Below are 7,941 nucleotides of genomic sequence, written 5' to 3' on the forward strand. Positions count from 1 at the left end.
GAAACCATGAAATAGCCCATATTTAAATACATATTTTAAATGAAATTGCTGCTTGTGTAAAAATTTGTCTGAAAAGAACACGATATATGAATTAAACCTAATTTGGCTTTTAAAAAAAAAATTGGATTCTGGAAATGTTTGGCTGTACAAATCATTTTGTTTGTGAAACACTTTGATACTTATAATGGTAAGCACTATGCAAGTGAAATTTTTTATCATTTTTATTTTGTTTTCTGCACAGTGCTACGATAGCAGGTTAAACGACATATTGAATTGATCAAATAAAATCCCATGCGTTGTTTTTTTTTTTTTTTTCTGTGAATCGAAATCGACTTTATGACAGAGCTTTTGAAAATTACAATTAGTTTCTTTTGACTTGAACAACATTTAAATGTTAAGTTGAAACCACCATTAAAACCTTTATTGAGTGTAATGAACAATTTATCGAGTTGTCTAACAGCTAACTATATGTGTGACATTTATGTGGCTTATGATTTTAAGTAGCAGATTATCATCTTGAGTGCACATGAATTAAAATAAAAAAAGCCCAAAGACATTGAGCAAATTTATAATAATAATAATAATAATAATAATAATAATAATAATAATAATAATAATAATAATAATAATAATAATAATAATAATAATAATAATAATAATAATAATAATAATAATAATAATAATAATAATGATAATAATAATAATAAATAAAAATAATAAAAATAATAAACAAAACAAAAAAAAATAATAAAGTGTCCTTTTACAGTGCTAAATGCCGAAGCCTCAAAGCGCTTTACAATATACTTGTCAAACCATAAACACACTCATACCGAGCCAAACAGACACACACAACAGTGACACACACTAACAATGCAAGTTTTATTTGATTTGCATTCATGTGAATTAGAATGGGTTAACTTACAAGACTTGTGGTTGATTGATTACCACCCCTTCCATCACCTAAATTAACCCTTACAGCATTGAAGAACATGCATCACCATCGTCAATAACTAACTTACCATTTCCTTGAGCTTGACAATAGTCTCTCGACTTCCTGGTATGGGATGTTTTCCCTCCCATAGCACCCCTATAAGTTGAAATAGTAAGAACAAACAAAATTTAATGGAACAGCAGGTCTTTGTTTTTATCGTCATTAGAAATGAGATCATGGAAATTTATTTTTCTTTCAATAACTCTACATATATGACATAACTTTGGAATACAAGAAGACTCCTTCATCGGAATCTCAATAGTAATTAAAATTAATGTTCTTGTCTCATCCACTGAATTAAAGGAACAAGCAAACCACAATGCATACTTGCTCTCATCAAATGTCAAGGAAGTTACTCTCAAGCAACGAGATGTGACAGTCTAGTCTACTGGGATTAGTGAGTATTCTGGGTTCCCTCCCCACTGGTGTCCATAGCCAACAGTTCTGGGTGCACTCCCAACTAGTACCCACCTTCCATATTCTCTGGTTTACTCCTCATTGGTGCCCACCTCTCATAGTTCACTGGTTCACTTCCCAGATGATGGTGATGGTGTTGATGATGATGATGATGATGGTGATGACGATAGTAATTATTATAATAATATTAACTATGAATATGATGATGATAGCAGACCTGCCCAGTGCTACGAAAAATTTGTAGGATTACGAATTTTTGGTTCCAGCTAGAGAACTGCATACCGTAGACGTTGTTGATTCATTAAATCTTGTTGGAAAGAAGAGTATGGTTGCTTAGAATCTGTATTTAGGATTTTTAAACATATTTTGATTATGCTGAGGGCAAATAATTGATTTGGAATGCTATATTGTGACCTTTTGATTTTTTCCCTTGGAAACTACGAATTTTGGATAGTTTTAAGTAGGCAGCTTTGTGATAGTGTATATATTTGTTATTTCAAGGGTGTTGGCAAGTCTATCGACGTGTTCATATTATTAAATGCATGCAGTCGAGTCTAGTCTATTGGGTTCTTTTGTTCATAATATATTTTTTAAAATCATTCATCTCAATAAATAAGCCATGCCAGTCATTTACTTTTTGCTGAAGCAAGACTTATTTGGTTGTTTAATCATTTTATAAAATCCTTTTAATTTTAACTCACTCAATCCTAGAAATTTTTGATACTTTTCGAAATTGAAAAAAAAATGTATCAAAAAATGAGCATGTACTGTAAATAGATAGTTTTATTCAACTTTCATTAACATGCAAAAACTAAAAACATTAGCTTTGATACTACGCCTAAAATTTGTGTCAGAAAAATATAATAAATAGGCATGGGGTAAAAATAACCCGGGTAAACTACGGATATAGTCGGCAGTAGGGTTGAGTAAGTTAAACCCCCTAATCCTTTCCATAGTTGTTGGATTCAATGCCAGAATATAGAAATGATGATATTTTCATCATTCCAAATGTCATCGTCTTTATAAAACACAATTGTTGCTCCTTGAAGTTAGACGAAATATAGAATAATAGTCAAACAGAATGGAAGTTTTAATTTAACTAACAAATACAGATAATATGGATGTTTAGGGTTTCCCCTTGGTCAACAAAACACGTTGAAAGAAATACTTTGCGAAAGGATTCCATATCTTTTCATAAAATACACATTAACCCTATTTCTTACACCCACTAAATATTCCTATTTCTGTCTTGTGGGGTGTATCACACCCCCTAACAATTACTGTTGAATCTATCGGTATATTCCGATTTCTGTCCATTGGGGTGTAACACACCCCCCTACATATAGATAAGCATTAATTGGAAACCCCCTATTTCAAACATTGGGGTGTAACACACCCCACCTCTTTTGTCACTGTTTTATTAGTATCTTCAACATTTGGTCCCCGAATATGAAGGTATTTAGTTACTTTTTTGTTGCCAATTTAAGTTCTCTGGCAACTTGTAAATTACAATTGGCCACCATTTCCTTTTCCTTTGAATGGAAAGTTACACCTGTTGAACCGTTTGAAGCAAAGAATATATGTGTTTTTAATCCGGCAACATACCCACCTGGTAAGTAGAGTTCTTCTCTATAATTTCATTTCAACTATGTATTCCTTTATGTTTGAACAGCATCCCTCTAAATAGTTTTGCTTTAGACTCGTTTCACAATCTCTTATACTGATATCCTATTGATTAGCCTTTCTACTTCTACTTTCTAGTTACATGTTCTAAGGCAGCTAAACGTAATCACAGACTAGTAATGCAACTAAATGCAACACTTTAAATTGATATGTTTATAACTCCTAACCCTAAAAATGATAATTCATAGATGAACAGAGTAGGAAGAAATAATTCAATTGATACATTTCTTCACTTATTTGTTCTTACAGTTCTATTCTTTCTTTGATCATGGATGGGTAGAGATCAAATATTTTTGACACCTTCAGTACTGGAGACAGCTTGATTTACACGGATCTGCAGCCTGCTCAAGTTGATTCATCACCTACACACGGTAAGTTCTATTGCCATGTCCTTTTTAATTTCGTCATTGATTGTGTTTATGTGTGTATTATTGGATTAAATACGGTAACAACTTAATTTGTTATTGATCCGTAAAATTACTTGCTCTATATGGAAAACTTGAGACCACTTAAAATCAGGCACATGGCAGTAACACTATAGGAGTTATATTTATTGGTCAATGAAAACAAAGAGGCGCCTAGAGCAGGGCTTGAACCGGTGTCGTCCAGGCAAAAAGTGCAATGCCTCGACAATCACATAACCTCACCTCCATTCGATCGTTGATGGTATTGTTTTAGTTTTAGCATTTACTTCATTTTTACAAAATCACAGGTTTATAAATGTTATAGTTATATATGCTATTTTTCGTTCATAAATCTTATCTCACTTTGTATTCCCTGAACCCTAAAGCAGAACATAACCATTGTTATTAGACTGTAGTCTATTCTGGATGAAAAGTATTTATGCTTTAGTATATAATTTTTCACCATTTTATTGTCCACTCATTGGTGGTCTGATCAGGTTGAGGTAGACCAGCGTTCAATCCAACAGAAAGTTTAAACTGATTTTGCTCTTCTAAAGTTTAGAATTGCCATTACCTTGAGGAAAATAGCCCTTGAAGAAGAAGAGCATTAGTTAATTACTGGGGCTTGTCTCTATGTCATGTTCTTTCTTCTAATTCTAATCATTTAAATTCATGTATCTAATTTTGCTTTCAGACTATTCCTATGCAGAGCAGTTAGACTGGATCCCTGACAATGATTTAACAGATGATGAAATGAATCCGAGAACATCAGATGAGAGCAGTGATGACGAAGATTTCCCTGCTGTATTGGCTGATTCAGATCCTGACTCAGAGCTGGAAGAAGAAAACCTTGAGGATCAAAATGTTCACGATCAGCTTCCATTGCCAGCAACAAGCAACATCATAGTCAGCAAAAATGGTTCAGTGGTATGGAGCAAGGTCCCTACTCCTCAAGTGGGAAGAACACCGACTAGAAATGTGTACAGGCCTCCAACGTCACATGTCAGGAATCAGAAAACCGTGAACTCTGTCGTCTCTGCCTTCAGTTTGATATTCACAGAGGTCATCATTTACATGATAGTCAAGATGACAAATCTAGAGGGTATGAGGCGGAAAGGAACTCGATGGCAACCTGTGGACCTATTGGAAATGCGCGCCTTGATTGGTCTCTTTATTCATTTAGGGGCACGCAAGCTGAGTCTTTTGAGGGCATCTAAGATTTGGCATGGAGCATCGGCCGACAGTGTTGCAATGTGCACAATGAGCTTCAGGCGCTTCATTGAGTTATGTACAGTTTTGAGGTTTGATGACAAAGAAAGAGATCAAGAAGACAAAGTAAGGATGTGTTTGCACCATTGAGGGATCTGTTCACAAAAGTCAATAACAACTTACAGAAATCTTACATACCATCTCAAAGCCTGACAGTCGATGAACAACTTGTGCCATGGAGGGGCCGATGTAAATTTTTGCAATACCTCCCCAGCAAACCTGACAAATACGGACTCTAGCTGTTTCTTATTTGCGATAGCAAGACTGCATACCCGTTGAGTGGAATACCGTATTTAGGCCGACATGGAGACAGAAAGACAAATTTAGGAAGGGAGATTGTAAAAGAACTGGCTACACCCTAGTACAAGAGTGGTCACAATGTGACTTGTGACAACTTTTTCACAGATCTCGAACTGGCACGGTACTTATCAAAAAGAGGCCTATTGCTTATAGGGACAGTACGGAAAAACAAGGCTTTTTTACCAAGGATTTTCCAAACAGGAAAGGATAGTGGAAAATATGATAGTAGCTTCTTATTTACCGAAGAAGAAAGCTTAGTTGCCTACAAGTCTAATGACAAGAAGCACGTCGTGGTTCTCAGCACAATGCACCATGCAGCAGATGTGGACACCGACGATAGAAAGAAGAAACCGATAATAGTACAAGATTATAATAAGACAAAAGGGGGTGTCGATACATTCGACTACATGTGCCACAGTTACTCCTGTAAGCGAAAGACGAGGCGGTGGCCAATGGTCTTGTTCTACAATCTCCTCGACACAGCAGTGGTAGCGTCCCATGTGATCTACAAAGATGATACCCAAACCCACACAGACAGAGGAAAGTTTAATGAGCTCTTGGCAAAGGACTTGCTCTTTGAGCACTTACAGAGGAGAATGTCACTGGCAAGGACGAATAGAAGAGTAAATCTTTATTATGAAATCCTCAAGCTTGAAATGAAGTTGTGCTTGGAAGTCCATACAAGGCAATCAGGACAGAAGAGGAAAGCTAGCCAAGGGAGATGCACCATGTGTCCCAGGAAAAAGGACAGAAAAGTCAAGCAAGTCTGTTTGAAATGTGACGCCTTCATTTGCAACGATCACAGCTCACTCATTTGCTCTGTTTGTATGCCGGTTTGATTATGAGCCATTGATCATTTGCCCTGTGATGACATTGGTTGGATTTTGTTTCCATTTATCTGTTCTCATATTTGATTTCATTTTAATTAAATTCTTTTTCTCTACTCAGGTATTTGCCTTGTTTCTTGATTACGTGTTGCATACCTAAAGTTGTGTAGTATGCTTTGTCCAACAGCATTAGCTCAGTTGATAACACACTGGACTTCAGTTGCATACAATGCCTGATTCAGTCCCCAAGGGTAGTCTTTTTTCAGCGAGTGAGAATCTTACTCTTACGCTTATCAAATCATAATTGGAAAGTATCCTGCGTGAAACCATCATCCTATTCAAGGGGTATCAAGAAATTGTTCCTAATCCATACCATGCTACATGATCCAGAGTAAGCACTATGCCTATAAGTATAAGTGTAAGCGTCCATGATCTTGAAGATCTTGAGTTGCATAGCTCTACTTGCTGAAATATGTAAAAATCAGTGTTACTGTGAAAATAAAAAGTTGTTGATGGACTTACAACTAACAACTGACCAAATTGGACCTTGATTACACAAAGAAAGCGTCTCTTTCCTATTCTTCACGCCAGGATAGGCATATTGAAAATAAAATCACAGGATTGGAGACGAGTACACCAGCCCATGTGCTTCAATTTGGGATTTGAACCGGGGCATAAAGTTGTAAAACATGGTCTGGTTGGTCACTGCTTTGGTTCACACAGTACACAGTGATTATTTTGATCACAACATTGAAAACCTCATGGGGTGTGACACACCCCAAAGGGAAAAATAGGAGGTTTCCGAGTTTTCTCTACTCATACATAAGGGGGTGTGATACACCCCAAAAGACATAAATCTCAAAATCCAGTGATGACCTTCTGGGGTGAGCAAACTATGCACGTGAGATAAAAAAAATTTGGCCAGGTGATAGATGGGGTCAATTTAGGAAAAGTCATGAAATTTGAAGGCTTTAGGACAAAAACTGTTGATTTTAGAGCGAAAAAATATGGGGTTGGGGTGTGATACACCCCAATGGTAGAAATAGGGTTAAAGTAATAGGGTTGTAATTTTGAGATTTGTTTTATCATCTTTCTTTATAAATGGTAGTTACATTGGCTACATTCCAGTCTTGTAGAATTTGACTTACTGACAGAGATTTGTGATAGGGGATGTATAGGCTCTTTGTGCTGAGTTAATGAGAAAAAAGACCTTGGAGAAAAATTATTTTTGTTATCTTAAGTGATAACGCATAAAGACATAAACCCGGTCAAATATTTTACATTATACAGATTAAATTATATAGATTAAATTAAATAGATATTTCATAATGTACAACAAAAGCCAATCATTTTAATTGTTTGAATTCTATGCACCATTTCTTTTGCTTCCATGATTCAGTGAATTTGGGTTCTATTGCAATGTTACTTGGTTAAATATTGTGCATCACTGAACGTAAGTGTAGAGTAGTTCCGTGTAGTTCGTAATGTACAGCAAAAGCCTGTAATGTCAGAGAGAGAGAGAGAGAGAGAGAGAGAGAGAGAGAGAGAGAGAGAGAGAGAGAGAGAGAGAGAGAGAGAGAGAGAGAGAGTGAGAGATACCAGTAGCATAAGATCCATGTAGACAAAATAGAATGGGTGGAATTGACGTCATTCGGCTCTATGTTGTTGCTTTTAAACCACCAGTTGGGTGATTAGTTCTCAGTAAATTCTCTCAATCAGACTAGTTTTGTGTATAGGTACGATTGAACTGGCTGGCAAAATGGTTAATTATTTCACTTAAACCCATATCATACACTCAATGCTGTAGTTGGCGATGGTCACAGTTTAGTCTCCCATTAAAAGCGTTAACCTCATTCCCATTATGATTTCGTCTTCATTGTCCTCGTTTTCATCAATGTCAACAGAGCGTGACAGAGTCATAGTCATAGAGTCAATGTCCTAGCAGATTCGGCTGACTGAGTTTCAAAGTAAGTAGTTCAGCATGACATGTTTGGTTTGATTGATTTTAAGGGTTTTATGGCAACACATTAAGGTCATATCAGTGACAGTA

This window comes from Berghia stephanieae, chromosome 8 (genome assembly GCF_034508935.2).
Source record: "Berghia stephanieae isolate SIO BIC M18660-M18661 chromosome 8, UCSD_Bste_1.3, whole genome shotgun sequence".
Classification (NCBI taxonomy): Eukaryota; Metazoa; Mollusca; class Gastropoda; order Nudibranchia; family Aeolidiidae; genus Berghia; species Berghia stephanieae.